Source organism: Pezoporus occidentalis, unplaced genomic scaffold, assembly GCF_034315485.1.
Source record: "Pezoporus occidentalis ecotype Australia unplaced genomic scaffold, CSIRO_AGI_Poc_V1 ctg149, whole genome shotgun sequence".
NCBI classification, from domain to species: Eukaryota; Metazoa; Chordata; class Aves; order Psittaciformes; family Psittacidae; genus Pezoporus; species Pezoporus occidentalis.
In genome coordinates, this window is record NW_026913305.1 from 1293246 (window position 1) to 1314558 (window position 21313).

Consider the following 21313-nt stretch of genomic DNA (forward strand, 5'->3'; position numbering starts at 1 on the left):
TCCTTCAAAGCGTGGCCTGTCCTCTTGGGTCCCTGCAGTGGCCCTCATGCTCTGGTGCAACCGTGGCATTCCTACCGCTGTAAGGGGGCATGACAGGACAGGCACAATGACTTCTGCCGTGAGATTTTCATAACGATGGGTTGTGTCTGGGAAAGCTTGTAACTCAGCTTGCGTGCACCCACATCACACAGCGCTGTGGGAGCTGCTTTTGCCATGAGGGCTAAGATTACAGAGCAGCTTCCTCCCAGCCTCGTGACTCCACGCGTGCACGCATGCACATTTCCAAAATACTCTGTTCTAGGGTATGAGGGGTTTTTATTTTGCCAGAATATTCAGCAAAATCTTTTGAGCTTGCTGGGGGTGGTGAAAGGATAGCAATGATGCTTTTCTTGCTAGTAAAAAAAAACCAACCTCTGCTTATTTCAGCAAGCAAGAAATAAAACTACTGTGGGTCTCACAGTGTGTCTCTTCACAGGCCTCCTCTTCTCCAGTCATACTCCTCTTTCCCAAAAGCATTGTTTTCACTTTCCCCACTGCAAAACTCTCTCTTCTCTCTCTCTCTCCTTTCTACCAAAGCTGTTCTTCCTTTTCCTAGAAAATCCTTGCTTCTCACTTTTTCCTCAGTCTTTTAAATACCAACTGCTCCCCGGCTCGGTTCTTCCCTATTCCACCCCAAATGAGTGGAATTTGGCCCCATATTGACCTCCTGGACAGGACCCCAAACTGAGGGTTCACGGGAGTGCCCATCTGAGGATTTCAGTGCAAAAGGCACTGTTTTATTCTCTTCCTTACCATTTTAAGCAAAGGGCTGGATTACCCAGATAATGACATTATTTGAGCCCCAACGATCTCACAGTTTCTGTAATGAATTGGCTGGAGTATTCCTGAGAGCTGCACTTTGCTAAAGCCCCTGCACTGATTATCATTTTATTCCATTAGCATGACATTTCAGTGGAGTCAAAACCTCTCTCTTCACTCTGCCTGTCACTCAGATGAGTGAAGTTGGCCCATTTGGATGTCAGAGAAGGATATCGTCCTGTTACTTTGTGCTATCTTTCTCTGTTTGTAAATTTTGTCTTCGGTCACTTTAGCCTTCATGAAGTGGGAGTAGCCGACATTTTAAGTCAATCTCTTTGTAACGTCTCTAAATTAAACACTCCGTCTTGTTTGTTAGTTTGGTTTATCTTTACTGTCATCTACCATGAAGCTACAAACTTCACATGCTTTCAGAAAACAAACATGACTGACAGCAATCGTTATACAGAAAAGCTGAAGCAAACCATGCTTTGATGGATTTTCTGTTAGGATTCATAATAGCATGGAGTTAAAAGAAAGAAAATAGGTGCTTTGGAGCATAAGATCGTAAAATGCTAATTTCAGTGACACAGTGGTGGACTGAGTAAATATAGAAAGGATTTATTATGAAGTTCTTTAGTGTTGTTGGCACTAGCAGCAAATTGCTGGGCAGCATTATATCGCCAAAATCCAGGAAATAGCACAAACATTGAACCACTGTATTTTCAATGACAATAATGAGAGAAGCTTTGGTATTGGTTGGCATCCCCACAAAAGGCACATGTTGGCATGTTCAGGAATGTAAATGATAGATCTGCTGCTTGAAGTTTATAATTATTTAATCAAACCCAGACTGCAGAACCTGGAGGGACAGCGTGTATCCTTAGAGGAGAAGAAAGAGGGAGAGAAAGAAAGGTCATACTTTGCAAATGACGGAATGTATCAGTGCCCTGGGTGTGCCTACCATGAATATGTGACTGCTGCAGAATTTGTGGGTGATCTTTTCTGCTTGCTACATCACCATGTATTTAAGTAGCCCTGCAGAAAGCAAATTGCCGACAATCTCTTTTATGTGCTGATGGAAGGCAGATCAATTATCTCCACTTCCTTTCATGGAAGAAAGAAAATCTACAGATCAGAACAGGAAACCACTCATTTGATGAACTATTTCTACACTACTGTACACACACACATACACAAGTTCCCCCTTTCTCTCCTGCAAACAGACATGCATACAGCTAACAAGCCCTCTCTCTTCTAGACACACAGAGAGGCACATTACTTTCAGCTCACATTTCATGTTCAGATTATTGCAACTATGGAATTTCAAGAAGACTTATTTTGTTTCTATTTTTTGTAAGGAAAAAAAAAAAAAAGAAAGATAATGAACATTCCGTCTTCAGAAATAAATCTCCCAGCACTGTATGTTCTGGCCGGTAACAGGCTGAGTAGCAGAGGTCTGCTATGTTCCCAGCCTGGGCTTTGCTGCCGACTCAACTTTCAATTTAGTCCTAGCGTGATGGAAAAAGAAAAAAGCCTTTCAAAAGCAGTAATTGTGTGTTTCTGGGGAGAGAGAACAAATTACTAAATCAAATTAGCATTACATTTCATTCCTAGACCCTAGGAGATTCAAGGATTTACATAAGATACTTTCTTAAATTATGTTGTTAGTGTAAACATTAAGATTCTGCACAAGACCCTGAGAAGCGATGCATTGTTAGGTGATGTCATCGAGCACTATTTTTTCTTAGAAAAAGGAAGAAATGCCTTAGATGCACATATCAACATGATTGCTCTATTTTTAAAAATAAAATGCAGGATTTAATTGTATTCTGAAGGGTTTAATGTCGTTAATCCATTCACTGTGTGTGCTAGGAATACTTGCATTGTTTTTTTCTTTTCTCTTCTCACAGACAAAAATATTTCCTGTAGGGCATTCATGGCTGGAGAAGATGAAATCCAGGCCCCACAGAAGGCTGTTGAAAAGTTACCATGGATTTCTGTCGGGTAACCATTTGACTCCAGTAGGCTAAATAAGGGTCCTCAATGTTACTTCATTTCCCTCCCAAATTTCTGTATCTAATAACATCTTCCTTCTTTTCTGTCACTAAATTCTCTGTAATTCTATTTCAGTTTATCAATTTCTTTTTTGCACACTGAGGTAGAGCAAAGTAGCCGTGTGGGGCTCTGCAGGACATTACTCTCCTATGGGCAGCAATGGTCTGGCCGCTGCCGCAACCAGCTGTGTGGCACTGGGCTTCCTTCAGCTCAAGTTTAAACCTCACTCTGCCAAAAAAAAATAAAAATAGATGCAATGGTCAAAATAAAAATAAATTAATTAAAAATAAAAGACTTCTTTTTCTTAATTTTATAAGTTTTGGATCCATTGAACTGTTGCAAATGGTAAAATGAGAAATGAAGCAAAATTGTACTTGTGTCTTAAGACATGTAAAGGACAGTCAGTGCAATTGTTGAATTAGAACTACCCCATTTGAAGAGCTAAGCCACAATGGCATAAAGAAACATGCAACTTATATTATTTTTTTTTTTAAAGATGACTTAGTCATAAAAAACAAAGCATTAAAACATATCCAAGCTGAAAAGGTTCAGAACTGTACAAAATGATTATATTGTTGTTTTATTTTAAATTGGACTAAACAGTTTTGTGAATCCTAGGACTCTCTGTATATGTGTTCTGTGTTTCTGACAATAAATGCTCCCCGCAAATTTATGCAATAATATGTAATATATTCAGGAAAACTAATTATTGAAGCAATTTATGTTTGGAAAGTTATCTCTAAAGCCAGAGGGATAGAAACATTTTGTGTAATAAGAACTCGCATCCCACACATAATTTCTTTTAGTTAATCTACCTGTGCACAGAAACCTATTATTAAAAAAAATAATAATAATTGGCAAAACAAATTCAGCAGTTAAAAGGCATAAGAAAAGTATGCAAATTGTGAAATAAACAGCTAAAATTACAGGCATTTAAAACTCCTTTATTAAAAATAATTATAAAGCTAAAAGTTGTGTGCCTATCATAGTATGCTATTTAAATGCACCCTTCCACTACCATGCAATTTATGTTAATAGAGTATTGGGTAAAAATGAGCAATGAGCTATTCTTCTTATTATTTTTTGGGGGGGTGGAGGGTGTCTTTTCTTGAAAGGGATTGTAGAATTTACATTTCCTGCCTGGGTTTTCTTGGTTTGTCAGCAGTAAGGCTATCTCTGTCATTTACATTTTTTGCATTTAATGATTTTCTCAAGCACAATAAGAATTTTTTTTAGTTCTCCTTTTAAAATCTTCAGTACTGATAAGAGGTTCTAAATAAGATCTGTGATAAAAGAAATATATGGGTTGATTTTACAGTTCAGAGTTCTTTTAAATATAAATTAATTAATTAAAAAAAACCCCAACAAACAAAACCAGGATCACTTGGGAAAGCCTTCACTCATTGATTAATGTGTAAAGATCAGCTAGGCAGGTGAAGGAATATCTACAATATCTGATTATATTCATATGAAAAACATAACCCATGCACATTTTTTTGTGTGTTGCAAAAATTTCCATTTCCTGCTAAAGTTTCTGGGTGCGCTGCTTAGCTGCTGGTCTTTCTCAAAGCCTGAAATTTCAAATGAGGCAGATCCATTACCCAAATACATGTGCTCTCTGCAGCTGATCCCAAATCCAGCAAAATCAAGGGGAGACCATGCATGAAGATCAGACATGCCAGCTGCTCCACGCAGGCACCACTTCACTGAAACTGAAGCCACATCACTTCACACCAGAAGTAATGCTGCACAAAGGTTGGTTTTCGCTAATACTTTAAAACCAGCTGAATTTTTCAATGCACAGAAGCTCAGTATTTGAAGCATGTAGAACATCTATTTTGCATGTCAATAGGTTCATTGCTAATAATACGTCAAACTGTATGCCTATGACATACCTAGACACTCCCTAGGTATGACCAGGAGCCATGCATTAATAAAATCAAGAGACCTGGGGTTATTTATTAGACACCTATGCTCCAAAAAATGTGTTTCCACCGCAATGATTTCTTTTTTTCTTTCTTATATTTCCTATAAGCCTTCCTCTAAGCTACTTGCTATGTTTGTGATTTTTTTCAAATGCCATCATTGTGACTATGTCAGCTTTTCTATCCAGCAGTCAGAAAGTCTACACAATTCCTTTCTGGTTTTCCAAGAGTGCTGTGTGCACCAGCAGTCTGTATTATGGGAATTAAAAAAATGTAATTATATGCTTATATATCTTGTGTCCCTAACTCATTTGCTGATAAGTAGCTGCCAGTGTTTAGTCCTGGATTCTTGATCCTCTCCAGCACCAGGAGATTTGTGTGTGGCAGGGGGAGTTTTGGCACATTCTCAGGGAGGTGCCAGCTATGCTTGAGCCAGCTGCGCTTCTCCCTTCTGCTTCTGTATCACTGCATGCATCTTCAGACACTGATGTTGACAGCAAATATGTAGCTTAGTTTGTATTACAGCAGCTTTAGATAAATTAACAGCCATCTTCCTTTTGCCATTTAGGACAAAATTCATTCTTCAAAGCGCACTGCTTGGTTGAAGCATTTGTGTACAATTGTTACCTGAAATTTTGTCTTACAAGATTTCACTTTGACAAGCAGATATAGAGTACACAGTATTTTAATGTGGTGTATTTATATCAGATGTATACATAGCAATTCATCCATATCTCTGTGTATCAGAGAGTTTTGTGGATAATGTAAATAGCACAACTTTTCCAAACAGCACTTATGCTTCAACAGCCTAAATCTCCATTCATCTTATGTTAGCAACATGAACAAGTTTCTCCAACCCTTCAACCCAGAAAGTTAAACTTGTGGTTGAGAGGTGAACCCTAAATTAATGGCATGGTCTATGCTGATGTCACTGGACATGACAGTAATTCCACAGCATAAAACTCACCCAATATAATATCAACACACACAAGACTTCAGACAAAGTTTAAACTGAACCCTTTTCTATGAAGAGTAGTGTTTCACAGTCGAATTATTTTGCAGAAATGTGCTTATATAAACAACAATGCTGATGCGGAGAGACCTACACTGTTCTTTCAATTTCTTTTAATAAGAAAGACATTACAATATGAAATGTTTTATCATTTTAATTAATCCTATTGGATTTTTAGACCATATTACTAATTATACCTGTTTAACATTATAGCATAACACAATGATGAAGAACATTCAAAATAGAATATTTCATTGGCTGTAAGCCATAATGTTTTGTGGCTTTCAGTCTCATATATATATATTAATGTTTCAGCTCATGTTTAAGCCTCGCAATAATTAATTTTTTATTCCAGAAGAGCCATTGAGTTGGAAGTTCTGATTTCTGGTCATCTTTAGAAAACACAACATTAATATTAGGAGGAAATCCTTTGCAACTCTGAAGAATGTAGTCAAAATTTTATATATGTAGTCATATCCTTTCTCTGTGACTCAATTTGCCCTATTGTAAAAGGGAGAAAGATAGGCCTTCCATTGTAAGATACTTTGAGATTAATTTATGATTAATTGCTTTTGGAAAATTGTTTTAATCTTTTCTATTATGCTCTTCTTTTTCTTTCCCCATCAGATTCTCAGAAGCATGGAGCTACCCAAATGCTGACTCATCTGCTGAACCTTGAGGCAACTTCCTGCCTTAAAAAAGTCTTTCCATCATTTCACCTGATTTTTCTGACTGAGCATGTGTTGTGCTAGCATTTACCTGACTCAGTTACTCCAGACACGGCTGTAAGTACCCTCATCAGCTGGAGCAAGAGCTAGATCATGCAGCCAACCTTGCTCTTTACTAAATATTGCAGTGTGTGCTATAGGACAGACAAGACCAGGATCATGGACTTTATTTTGAATCAAAATGGGTTTTGGCTGCACACAGTTAGATGCAGCCTTTTTGTAACTGAAGTGTGGGCATCAGACAGCACAAACACATGCTTTTACTTAGGCAAAACCATGCAAATGCACCTGGCATTATCTTTTGAACTCTCCCTAAATACATAGCATGAGCTAACTGCGCATTACACTAGCCTATGTATACACTCAATGGATAATGTTTTGTTACATGCTTAAAATCAGCCCTGTAGAGAAATTGAGTGCTGTTGGATGAACTAGCTTGCACAAACAAAACACACTGGAGATTTTGGCTATCCTCTTGGTCTAGAAGGTATCATTGTGTAGCAAGTGCCAAGGGTATCTTAGAGATAACAGCCAGAAACCTGGGAGGACAGGATGTGCAAGGCACTTAAAAATCTTATAAGGTTGCTGTTGAAACTAAAAAAATAGCAAAACTGCTGTTACAGTCCTATTTAAATTCTACTCTGCACTCTTTTCCATTATGTTTGAAAACCTGGTAGGAGTTCAGCAGCCTATCAAAAGAGAAAAAAAGGAAAAAAAAAGATTACTTTTCTGCAAGTGGGAGGACTGACAAGATTACAGCAGCTGGACATCTATTACTCCAGACTACATTGTACAGAGCTAAAATGAATCTTCCTACAGAAAGGTAATCAAGGTGGAAGAGAAAAAATGGGTTCATTAACAATCCCCGTCACTAAAAAGTCAAATAATTTTTCACTCTCAGTTGAGTCCAATTACAGAGATATTATTAGAAGTTGTTTTTTCTGTGATAGCTCTGGTGGTGGGGTTTTTTTGGCACTTTGCTTACTGCTCACTTGCATTGCACCCATTGCTGAGTGGAGATTAACACCTGTTACTGTTTTAACAGAAAATGATGAATGGTGCCATTACTGGCACAGTTTTATGTGAACAAAATTAAGCTTGTGTGTGTTAACTTTTGTAGTTACATCAATTACCACAATTACTTTCAAATTACAGCTTACGCAGACTCTGCACCAAAGCTGAAAAACTGAGAACAACCATCCTCCCATTTTCTTGGAGAGGGCTGTAGGCATAATGCAAACTGCAAGCTTGCTCCATGCCTCCCTTGACCCAAGGGAAAGCTATAAAATACACCCCTCATTTTGCCCTCTCAGCTATTGATTTTCATAACTCTGCTCTAATATATGTATAAGGCTCTCACATTTCAGTTTATAGCTACATTTGACACAAATATGAAATGGATATTTATAAAGCTTGATTCAAATCTCCAGTGCTTATCTGGATTTTTGAAACCTGACCCATGTGACTGAATTAATGGGCACAGTTATACTTTGGCTTTAAATATACATATCAGCTGTACCCCTAGTTATAATTCATCTCACCTGGTGTTGACTGTTGAAGGTTTGAGTTCCAGTCTAAGTTGCTCATAGAGGTTTCTTCTGTAGTCACTGGGGATCAAGATGTGTTAATCCACCAAAGATAGGCAGCTGATATTAATGAGATCAGTTGCCATCCAGAAGTGCCTATTCCTTTCCTTTGACCATAGAGGGAGCCAAGACAACTGGTTTGCACCAGAAAGCTGAGCTTTTAAGATTGAATTCAAAGCCATCTTGATGAGGTCAAGGAAAATTGCCATCCTCAGATAGTCACTGCCTTTCAGCTGGACCAGCTAATTAAGCAGTCGCCTAGTGCACAGTAGCATGTTCTGCTGGATAAAATTCACTATTAAAAGAGAGATGCCTCTGAAAGCATCTTTTCTGTTTCTCTTGTCGGTAGGCTGGGTTCCTCATAGTGAGATTTGCAAAAATCATAGCCCATACTTTCTGAAATGTGATATGTAAAAATGTAGTGGTTGAGATCTAATAATCCTTTAGATTATTAAAACTATGGCTAATAAAAACATTAATGACATTTAAAAAAATTTCCCGCAGCTATCCATGAAACTCAACATCCTGTCTCAGTTCTATGGTGAGACCAGAAAAAGTATATTTGTGATTTAATCTGATGTAAAATGTTCTTTAAAATACTTCACAGAAAAGTTTTTCTTGCAAACAAATAGATTTTCCAGAAAGAAAAAACCCAAAACAATTCCCATATCACATTTCTTGGAACTAATTTTCCCCATTCATACAAACCAACCATTTTATCTTCCTGTTGACAGCATTGTGTTTTCTTTTTTTTTTCCTAGTACATTTGTAGCATGTGGATCAAAGGTTTATGGATCCTTGTCTTTTCTTGAACCCACAAGCAAAGTAGCAACACAGCCAAGTTTTAAAAGTTTGCAAATCATTAAGAAACAAAGCAGACAAAACATATAGTGCTCCCAAGAGACCTGAGACTTGAAAGCATCTGTGTTGTGATGTACGCACACAAAATCTGTTGGGACTAGACTTAGTTGTTTAGTATGACTTGGAATGCACAACGATTCAGATCTACCGTTGTAACGTTAAGGAATCAGTCTATATATTTTGCCACAAATCCCCCCAAAACTGTGTCTGTAATGGAGTTGAACCTGTCCATTACTCTGGTCTTAATTTCAGATTTTAGGACACTAATCTCCATTCAGATTTTATGTGCATGTCCTATAATACATGTCCTACTTGAACATAAACTCTGCAGGGGTTTCCTAGGTTTTGGTTTCTTTGCAGATCTTATATGAAGAATCTATCCTTACTGAAGTTAGTGGGGCTTTGCCACTGCCTTCAGAATTTCATTCCTGTTTCTTGCTGTTTCCCTGCTGTGGTCCTCTGGTGATAGACTTTCTGGCCTCTTTTCCTTCTTGCTCCACCTGACAATGGTTAGCTTGACTCCACACATTGAGCAAGGGCAACATCAGGCAGGAAACTGGCACATGCTACCACATGCAACAACTTCTATGATGGGGCTACGGAATGGATGGACAGGGGTAGAGCAGTTGATGTCATCTACCTGGACTTGTACAAACTGTTTGACACTGTCCCACACAACATCCTTGTCTCTAAATTGGAGAGACATCAATTTGATGGATGGACCACTCAGTGGATAAAGAACTGGCTGGATGGCCGCACACAAAGAGTTGTGGTCAATGGCTCAATGTCCAGCTGGAGACCAGTAACAAGTGGTGTCCCTCAGGGATCGGTGTTGGGACCGGTCTTGTTTAACATCTTTGTTGGTGACATGGGCAGTGGGACTGAGTGTGCCCTCAGCAGGTTTGCTGATGACACCAAGCTGTGTGGTTCGGTTGATACCCTGGAGGGAAGGAATGCCATCCAGAGGGACCTTGACACGCTTGTGAGGTGGGCTGATGCCAACCTCATGAAGTTTAACCATGACAAGTGCAAGGTCCTACACCCGGGTCGGAGCAATCCCAGGCACAGCAACAGATTGGGCAGAGAAGAGATTCAGAGCAGCCCTGCACAGAAGGACTTGGGGGTGCTGGTCGATGAGAAACTGAACATGAGCCGGCTTCAGTGTGTGCTCACAGCCCAGAAAGCCAACTGTATCCTGGTCTGCATCAAAAGGAGCGTGACCAGCAGGTCAAAGGAGGTGATCCTGCCCTTTGCTCTGCTCTTGTGAGACCTCTCTTGGAGTATTGTGTGCAGTTCTGGTGTCCTCAACATGACAAGGACATGGAACTGTTGGAACAAGTCCAGAGGAGGCCATGAGGATGATCAGGGGACTGGAGCACCTCCCATATGAAGACAGGCTGAGAAAGTTGGGGCTGTTCAGCCTGGAGAAGAGAAGGCTGTGTGGAGACCTCATAGCAGCCTTCCAGTATCTGAAGGGGGCCTATAGGGATGCTGGAGAGGGACTCTTCATTAGGGACTGTAGTGATAGGACACAAACATCAAAATGTTTGACAAGACTTATTTTTCCATAAAGATGTCTTGACTGGCACCAATTATGCTGTCTTCCTTTTATTTTATACTAACTGAATCCCTTATCAGCTTTTCCATTACTTTGCTTGGGACTTATGCCAGACTAACTGACCTGTAATTACTGTGATCATTCTTCTTCCTCCCTTTGGCTTTTGGCAACATTGTATATTTCTACTGTTTTCTAGCAATCATTGGATTTATAGTGCAAGAGCTCTGTGATATAAAAATATTAATCTCTAATAAAAGGAAATTAACAGTGATTTCCTGGGCAATGTGATGCAAGGGAGTTTATTATCATCGTGTCATGAATAGATGAATATATCATCTTTTTTTTCTTTAAATGCTAATTATTAGAGTGTGTGTCTTCATATGTCTAAATACACTATATATTATCTCTGTCTTATCTATAATATTCATAACAACATTTATTTAAGCAATCCAGTAATGCAGTCATACTATTTTAAGGAATTGCAGGGAAGACAATATGGTTCTGAAAATAAAACCAAAACCAAACTCTATTATTTTTCTTAGTAAAATATATTTCCTTAGCTTTCCTTATCATATGTCTACATTTTTTTCACTGCTAATTTGTACAGATCACTGTCTAATTTGATATATGTATATGTACATATATACAAGTGAGAGAAGGGTTTCCATGTTGTACAGCAATGCTGTGTTCTGTTTTGGCATTTTCTGCCAAAAAAAAAGATGTAATATCACAAACACTGCTCATATGTAATCAAATGATCAGAAAAGATGTTCTGATGGAATTTAATCCATTCTGTGCCGAATGGTGTTATTTTACACCCCAGAGCATTTATTCTAGTACGTTCCAATAAAGATCATAAACCACCCTCACCTTAAGCTTCTCTTTGTTTCCTTTTCCATTGCCCTTTTTTTCCTTTGTTTGAACATGAGTTGTTTGGTAATTCTTATTCTCCTAAACTCATTCACTTTTCGTGCAAATGGTCAGTATACTTATATTACTGCACTGATGCATACCAACATAGCAGCTTGAAGCTTGCCAATGATATCCTGACAGCTGAAGCTTACGTTCTCAATTTACTGCGTTTTGTATCTCTCCTGTTTACTGTAGCTTCACAAGAGAATGATATTTTATAAACACCTGGTAATTTAGTTAAAATAAGGAGCTGGACTTTTAACAAGAGAGCATTTTTTTTAAGGCTTGGCATTCAGATATAAAACAGATGTTTATTGTGGCTTTTAAATGTCCAGGAGATCTTGTCAAAAGTGTCTGGCATGTACAGTTATTTTTATGTTATGTATAAGTGTATATTATTCTTTGTTTTCATGTATTAACACATGTATATTATTTCATAAATGAGTTTTGTTTTCTTATTATGGAATAATGCTTTTGGTAATTGCCCACAGCTCTGCATATAAATGTACCCTACGAAGGTGTTTGGATTAAAGATGTCTGGCTGCAGCTTTATTAAACAAACTGTTAATTAATCTCAAATATTATCTAGCATGCCAAAGGCTTTCCCTTTGTAAACTATGTAGACTTATCTATGGAATCTCCAGTCACCTGGGCTTTCTTGACTCTTATATGCCAAACCCATTTCAGTTATTTCCCCATACAGCACACTGGGTGTATAATGCGTGTGCAGCCAAGACCAAAAGACTTGATATGCATCTTTGCCAAATCACATTACCAGCCTGCACTGGACTGTTGTCCTCACATTGCAGCTTTTAGATCTCAGCTTTAAAGTTGCATAACCCCACTCATCCCCAAGATCACTTTTTTAATGGCAATTTCTGTTGGGTTATCAGTCTTTTTCAAGTATCATTCTTAAAAGAGAACCTTTGTTAAGAAAGCAAATCTCTGAGAATAGCAGCCATTTCCACCAGATTCTGCAGAGTCCACCAGTTCCAGAGCTTTTGGCGCAGCTTTTATTCCTGAAATAAGGACTGACAAAGCCAAGAGGGATTAGTTCTTAAAATCTCTCAGAAGACACAGTTTAGGGCTAGACCTACTGTTTAATGCCAGTCTTAGTCTGATTCTGCCATTGTTGATGTTAATTTAAATCTAGTGCAAGACTTCAATAATGTTCCAACCAAGGAAATGAAATTCTGAATTTTTACCTATTGTTCTTTATGTTCTCTTTCATCTTAGCTGTTTTGTCTTAGCACACATCCTCTTCTTTGCGGGAGCTAGTGAGTCCCCCTTGCAGCTTTATTTTAGCTTTTCTTTGTCTCTGATCTTTTTTGCATTCTTCTAATGAAAATACATAGTCTTATCCAAAAGTTGGTGAAAAGGTGTTTTTCATGGACTAATAAACATGAGAGGGGTAAAATACTTCTTCTCTCTGTGTCTTCTGATTAAAACAGAAAGAAAAAAGAAAAGCCAATTGTGGAACAAATGGAGGAAAAGAGACAATTATAAATGAGCTTAAAATTAGAATTATGAGTTTGAGTCAGAGCCCACTGAAGACCATAAGAGTCTTTCCACCAGCTTCAAAAGCATATGAAGCACACCTAGCCTCACCCTGTTACTTAACAGAACTTTGGGTTAGAGCTGTAGTAACAACACAGGGAATCTGCCTTGAAGGATTAACCCGCCTTATTTTCAAAGGGAAAGTCTGACAAATTTTGCTGGACTCTGGAAGTTAATTAAAACTGGAAAATTTCAAAGTGACAACTACTTTACGACTCTTTTTTTTTTTACATTTCTTCTTGGGTGGATCAAGTAAAGTAAAAAAAAAAAAATAGTGTCTTTGTTTTCTGGGAAGTTTTTCTTTCATTCAGATGCCTATAAGAACTTCTTTCACAGAGAAGAATAAATATTACTTAGAGCTCTTCAATATCTTATGCAGAAATTATGTTATGGGGTATTTATACATATTGTCTTGTTATTGCACCAGGAACATGCCTGCCATCTTTAAAACAAACAGCTCATCACCAGTCGTGCTGTTCCTGTGATGATCTCAGGTATCAGAGCTGTATTTACAAGTACCTTTTGCTTTAACTGAACGCAAAATAAGTCATTAATTACAGGTTTTAAAATTAATTTATTGAAAAAAAAATGGTTATTCTGATTCACTATAATGATTTCAGGCCTGCTTATGTTCCCCTTTTAACAGGACCAGCCACTCACTTGCTGAAGCAGTTGTGAGGTGGAGATGGTGCTCCCATTCATGTCAGTGGATCCCTTAGGTCAAATCCATTTGAAATTCCTGCTTCCATGAAATATGCTTTTTTTGGTTGGTTGGTTGGTTTCTTTTTTACTTTGTGAGGTTATTGTGTTCCAGAGCTTTAAAGCAATGCTACATGGTACTGTCAAGGCAAGCACGCACCTCAGGATCCAGAAGGCACTGAGTGAGGTGACAAGGATCATGCTGGCTGTGCTCACCCCCAAATTTATAAGACTCTGTGTGTTGGGTTTGTGTGCACAGCATGCTTTAAAAGTGGTGTGGTATGGTGGCCCTCCTAGGGAACAACGGGCAATTTAAAGTCCAGTTCTTCCTACTTCAGTAGTCAGCATGGGATGCTGTCCCATCTGTCTTTGAACTGTACTGTAAGACACATACATGAATATTGCATGTAGAAATGTGTGTAAATGTAATATTTGTATTAAATAAATAAATAGACAACCAACAACTGGTGTCCATATGGACATGTATTTAATTATGTACATTTAAAAATTTCTAGCATTGATCTAAATTTTCAAACATTTTTTCTTTGTTTAGATTCCCTTTATCCCATTTTCGATTTTCGTGAATCAGGAAACCAAAAGAAACAGCAAGAGTAAACTGTTTTCTCATCTCAATTTATAGATCCTCTGATAAAATGTAGACTTCTCCTCCAAATAAACTGTACAAGAAGTTAGCATTTTGCCAGAATCCCTAAAGTGCCTGTTAAACACTTAACAAAAGGCTTGTTTTGACAAAGGAATATCACCCCAATTGTCAAACCCATTCCAAACAAAACTGGGAGAAGATGAGTGGATATTTTCAGTCAGCCGTCAGGCCTTTGAAAACTTCACTGTGGACAGTCAGAGCTAACGCTGCATTTTTGTCTTATCAGTCACAGTTTCATGGATTTTATTATTTTCGTGAGTTGCTCTCATTTGATGCTTCAGACATAATGTTTGACACGTGGAGAAGATGGACGTGACAGGACAGTGCTTGGAAAGAAAACTGCTGATCTGATTTCCTCCTGGTGTGTGCTGGTATGTGTTAGCCTAGGCTGCAGAGCAGTGCGCTGGGCAGCAGTGGTGTACCTGACAGAAGAAACCCAGCTTGGGAGTCCAGGTATAACAAGGTTTCTTGGGTTTTTTTGGAGTAATATCTGCTGAGAATGGACTGAGTTTCTCCTCCATTTCTCACTGTCCCACAGGGGTGGCATCCTATGGTCTCTTTGTCTCGATTCTATTTCACTTTGTTTTCTAATCCCTTTGAGGACTGTTCCCCACCCTCTTTTCTTTTTCCAGCACTTAGAGGTAATTGTCTTCCTTACTCCAAGGTCTTTGCAGCTAGAATTAATGACATTTGGGTCAGACAGCCAAGAGAAAACTGGATCCTTCCAGATTAGGAACCAACTTTGCAGAAGGACCAGCCCTGAAAATTGTTGAAATAAAGGGAGGCTGCATATTCATATCTGCCTGTACATTTTCAAGGCTTTATTTTCAAACAGGACTGTGTTTTTGGAGAAAAGAAAAACCACAGGATGCACTTATGAGGAAAATAATTTCTAAAGCCATGCCAGATCCTTATTTCTTTCCTCTGGCCCAGCACTGAGAAACAATCTTTAAGCTGTTTGCAGAAGACATCTGGTGATCCTGTGGTATAGGGGAGTCATCATGCTCCTCAGCCACTTCAGGACATCTGCTCTTTTTAGCTTTTGGAGAGCAATGGGACCCAGCCAGAATTTGCAGCATTTCGAAACAGATCTGTCAGCACAATAGTCTCTGGAGTACTTTGTTCCTGCTGGTGTAATTTCAGGTTGGTTCTTTCTGCTCTGTTTCTGAATCAACCAGAAAAGAAAGAAAGATGAGACATCAGAGGGGTGTTTTTTTAAGCAGTTTTTGTCACCTCTGTGGACTATGACCGAAACGTAGGTTTCCAGACAGGAGGGACCTGTTCTGAATGTAATTTTTTCCAGGAAACATCTTAGCCACTATAAGGACAAGAGGTGTGTAGCTTTATAGAGTCAGCATGAATAAAGAGCTAGAGATTGTATTAAGCCATTAAGAGCACGGCAGTTGGTAGATCTCTGAAATTCCTTGGGCAGGTTCTCAGTGCCAGATCATGCAAGCGCTTGATGTGCTGGTGGTATTTCTGTATGTCAGAAATGCTGAAGCTCCAACCATCAGCACTACCATTCTGAACTCCTTGTACCACCACTGTTGGTGTTGTTTCCATGCAAACAAACTTCAAAGACATGTTTGCATGGAATTATGATTTATTATGCTTTTTTGGAATTATGCTTCAATTATACTTTATTTGCTACAAAACAGATGAACATAAACTCAGTCTTACTGTTCCTACCTGAGCAAAAAAGCAGAGTAAATCATGAATTAATCACTTTCTCCCACTCTCTGCTGCCCTTTTTTGGTAATGATGGCCCAAACTCCATCAAGAAAATAAGATAAATAAAAACTAGTGTAAGGTAACCTCATTTGCTATGAACTTAAAGAGTATGATATAGAAATGTCCCTCCTCCTCCCATGCTATTTGTGTTAACTGCATAATTAGTAACTAATTCTGTCATGTTTCTAACGTATTATTCTGTTCATAAAGTACGTCTCACAAGTGCTTTAAACATATTTATCTGGATTGATCCTCTGAAAAGTCTGATGTTTTTGACTTTAGGTAAATAAGCACTCATGGAGTACACACTCTAACTTCTATATGGACAAGATGGACTGGGACCTATAGAATGGTATCATCCTTCTTAGCAGAAAACTGGGTTGGTATGTATTAAAATCTTTTTACTCTTTAAGTATTATAATCACTTCTTTTCATAGCTTTAGGTAGAGAGCAAAAAATTAAAGCTACTTTTATATTTGCATTCTAGAATGCAAACAAGGGAAACAGGAAAATCATTAGGAGGATTGTGTCTAATCTATAAGGTATCCATTGAAAGTGCAGATATTTTTAACTCTTCCCAGAACAAATGCAAATTCTTTGTTGAAGAAAAAACCAACCAAACAAACAAAACACCAAACAAACAAAGGTGTGATTCAGTCATTATGCAAAAGAGTAAATTATTCCAATTGGGTATCAAGATGTCTGTCATGTGTTTGGAGTCATGAGAAGACATGAAAATTGCAAGGAACATCTTTTTTGTGTAAATGTGAATTCTTCTTCAAGTATCTTAAGCACCGAGAAGTAAACCAAGCTGTGGAATAAGCAGGTGTAAAGCCTATTGCTTTCAAAAAGGATCTATATTGTTTATGCTGTCACTGAATCTGATGCAGAATCATTTAAACCTGTAGATCTGATCTCCTGAAATCATCTTCAGATTTAAGCCTCTTCTACAGGTGTTCTAGAGACAGACATGTGTCTAGAGACATGAACTTCAGAATTGTAATTACTTTTTAAGACTGCTGGCACCAGTGACATGCATAATTCACGAGCTTCACATTGCAGACATGTTAAGGCAAATGAACTGTTGCAAACATGTAGCTAGTTACTGTGTATATACAAATCCAGAAGTAAATATTGTTCATACCTCACCATGAGGTGCAAAACACCTTTTTGCTGTTGAAATAGAGGCAGCGTTTTATACTTTCCATGGCCATGAAGAGACGTAAGGGTGAATAAGTGGATTTCATAATTTCTGTCATGGTGGAGAATAGCAGCACAATTTCCTTTCCACAAGTCTTAATTATTAAAATACATAAATCTTAATAGTGATTAGAACTTTAATTAGAGCTGCATCTTCTATTTAATTTTCTCCTCTTCTTTCATTCTTCAGAATCCAAGAGCCCTTTTCTGAATTCAGTGCAAATGTAGTGGAGGTTTTTGAAGCAGTTCATTTGCAAATCTCAATCACAAAAGAAAAGCAGTCACCTCTATGATACTTGAAGGTACCGCCTCAAGAAAAATGGCAATGTCAACATTTACCACTGAGGTGAATGAAATTTTTTGTTCAGGGCATCCTTAACTCTATTAAAAATCTCTTTGTGTCTCAAAGCCTTTGAAGGAAGCCAAGATGCTGGTTGTTATTCTTTGTCTGCTGCTTATTTGTTCATTCCTATTTGTCTTCTGCATAGCATTAGCCAATACATGAAGCAAAACACCCTTCCAGTGCTCCCTGTGTGCTTGAAGTATCAAGTAAAGCCACCCATACTTCTGAGAGATGCTCCTGCCTTTTGGAGCAGTTCATGGCAGGGAATGCAACAAAAGAGTTCAAATCAGGCAAATTAAGAATGATCTCTAAGATAAATATATATTATTCAGTAACCTTATTTAAATTCCAGGAAGTCTGAAGTCCCTACCTCTTGCTTTGTGTTGCCCAAAGCCTGCTCTTTGTCTGCTGTCAGATTTTCAGTGTATGACTGGGGGTGACTGACTTTTCCATTCATTTGCAGGCATAACTATTTTCTCACTCTTCAGCAATGCCTTTCAGATATTTGTCACAATCAAGCTTTGTGACTGTTGCCATGAATTCCATTAGGTCTGAAGAGGAGGGGGGTATTGCACATTTCACCAAGACAACTCAAGTCACTCTTCTCTTATTTCTGCCACACTCGGTCTAATCAGAAAACTTTACCTTTCGCCTCTGACTTTATATAGCCTTGATGATACCTCATGAGAGTCACTATTTCTGATTTTTTAAAAGTCTTTTTACATGTACTGTCTTCCTGTTTAACAAAGGAGGTAAAAGAAGGAATAAATAACTGCCTTCAGTTGTTCTGCTTTGACTGAAGAAGGGTAAGCTTTAAATTTTACATACCTAGTGGCATTAGAAGGGTGCAAGAAGCATGAAGATTTCACATCTTGAATATGAAACTATGAAAGATGGGTATAAAGTACACCTTGCTGCAGTTATTGCTCAAGTGGAGCTCACTTTTGACAAGGCTCAGTAAGTGAGGCAGGGGAGCAATTGTTTACCCTTTGGGGGTTTTTCGCATTCATAATAGAAAATGATGCAAATTAGAGCTCTGTCAAACATACAAGATCAGTCTCATGCAAGGTCTTGAAATATGGCTTTGTTCCAAATTGGATCAAAGCTCCAAAATTTCCAAGTGTTCACCAAGAAAATGTCAGTGAAAATAACATCCTGGGATGGCTGAATTATTTTACTTCATCAAAACTGAAGTGTTCTATTTTGGCTTTGATTATTTAATTTTTTTGTGATGCATCTAACCTGATGCAAAATAAAATATCTCATTCAAAACTTTTAAGTCCAATCATACTGGAAAAAGGCACCTGCTGTTTTTCCTCCATGAGCTGAGTAGGATGTGTTTCCATAACCTTGGAAGAAATTCCTGTGAATTTGCCTTGGTTTAGGACCAGCAGGACCAAGGTTAGCATGTGTGCCCAGATCTTGCAGGTGGGCTTTATGTATCCTAGAACAGCCATTGGACATAATGAAATATTTAATGGCTGTGTTATCCTTTTTCTTTATTTCCAGGACCTAGCTAGAACACAACCTGGCTGTGTAACTGGGAATATGTGTTTTACAGTGATTGAAGCCAACACTGGGTGAAGGGCTGTCCTGTCCCTTCTGCTGCCACAATGTTGATCCTGTGGGGCTTGTTTGGTTTAGTTTGTTTAGTAATCAAACAGGGGTCTTTTTAGTCATTCTTTAATCATGCAGCAAAACTCCCATCGCAAAGAACTATCATTAACTTGTGCACATTTATTTGCTTAAGGGGTCTAATAATCAATCATCAAATTTCTCCACTTGTTTTGTGGCATTGTATTTCATCACTTGGTAGGGTATAAAACATTATCATTCTTTACACAAGTTTGTTAACGGAATATTTATTTGAAGAGGTTTCAATATACATAAAGATTTTCTACACATATTTCTTTTAAAAGATTTATTTTTATTTCAACTGTTTGCTTTCCTATGAAAAATCTCCGTGAAAAAAAAAAACAGTTCAGAAGTGTAAATGGCATGAAAATGGAATTATCCATCAGATGGAAGGGGTGATCACTCCAAGTCAGGTATGCGGCTTTGGGTGGGGTATGGCAAATGGCTTCATTGGTTTATATGTTTGGGGGATTTCTCCTTGTATCCCTCTCTCGCCACTACTGTAGACCATTTATGCCTTGAGAAAGAAAAGGAAGGCTGGTATAAATTAGGAATGGAAATGTAAAAGCTTATACCCACTGCATAGAAGTTTTTCAAATTAATACAAGCATTAAATTGCCAACATTTTTTCCATGTACTGCCAGTATTAAGCATGACATGCCTGCTGGGGTTGGTATAAAGTTTTGTCAACGTTTTTGGCATACAAGGTCTCAGCCTAGGGTCAGTATTTTTTTTGACCAAATTTTGTTGTTTCAGTTGCCTTTTTATACTCATATCTTGTAACTCGGACATTTCCAAAAAAAGTCAAGTTTGGCAAGCTGTTAGTCCATAATGTGGTCTAATGCCTTTGGGTATTTTTTAAATGTAAATCATTGAGATATTTCAGGTCTGAGGTTCAAGAACTGTGCGCACACTTTAACAACTTCTTTTTAAAATATTTAGTATGCCTATTTACTACATATGTATCTTATAGAGACTAGAGATTAAACTGGAGATTACCTGCTAAAATATGCAAACTGCTGTCCATGAATAAACAACCTCACAAATGCCTATTAAAAGTTTCTTATTTAAAAAAAATGTTTAAAACTACAATAAAAGCAAAGGGATGAGGGGAGAGAAAGATGAGGGGAGGAAAATGCGACATTTAAGTAACTTTAATGGTTTAACTTGGCTACAGAAAATAAAGAAGTTCTTCTTTTTTTTTTCTTCTAGGATCTAATCCAAAGCACACTGAGGTCAAAAGAAGGCTTTCCACCTATTCCCATGTGCATTGGATCCAATCTCAGCTCCCTGCTCTCTGTTGCTCCTTTACTCCACTATGCTGATGTATACTACATAACACAGTAGCCCACTCATCTGCCATATGCATTACATAGTTTGGGGTAAGTTATGGGTGGCAGAGGACCTCTCCTCTGGAGTGTCCTTCCTTCCTCTGTAAATTTGATTCAGATGTCCACTTTTGCTTTGACATATCAGTGCTTACGAGTTATTCATTATAGCCCTCACAAAGTAAAATATGGGAGGGAAATTGTAGAATCCTGCAAATGTACGTAGTAACCCAGCGTGCCTATGCATGTAGCAGCATTAGGGACCACGCAGCATCCCTCAGTGTAAGAGTTCTTCTAGACATTAACCTTATTTCAAAGTCATTTCTAACATCAGCCTGGGAATATAGTCTATAATTTTTGTTAGTTACAAATGACAGGATTTGTGTAATCAATGAGCACTGGCGCCATCGCATGTAATCCTCATTAGAATGCAATTCCTGCAGTTCCTGGACAATCTGTTCCTTATGGTGATTTCTGGGAGCTTGTAAACTCTCACTAAGATGCTGGCAACATCAACCAAACATCTCAGACACATTGTCTTTCTGAACCTGAACTTTTTAAATGGTGGTTAAACATGTTGTCTGCTTTAGTTTCCTGTCTATCTTCATCATAAGCCAGCACCTGTTTCTAATAAATTATACACAGAGCTGTATCAGCAACACCTTGGCAGCAGCTGCCACCCTGAAAAGCAGAATGCCCTTGAGGACAATACACCTGTGAA

At 38.2% G+C, this 21313-nt stretch overlaps 1 long non-coding RNA gene across 1 annotated transcript; it reads left to right on the top strand.

Moving 5' to 3' along the window:
* Positions 1–261: 261 nt before the first annotated feature.
* On the top strand, positions 262–7015 carry LOC134159592 (uncharacterized). Its single transcript, XR_009963193.1, has 3 exons — positions 262–2802; positions 4478–4608; positions 6418–7015. It is a non-coding gene; the product is annotated as an uncharacterized LOC134159592 (long non-coding RNA).
* Positions 7016–21313: the final 14298 nt, after the last annotated feature.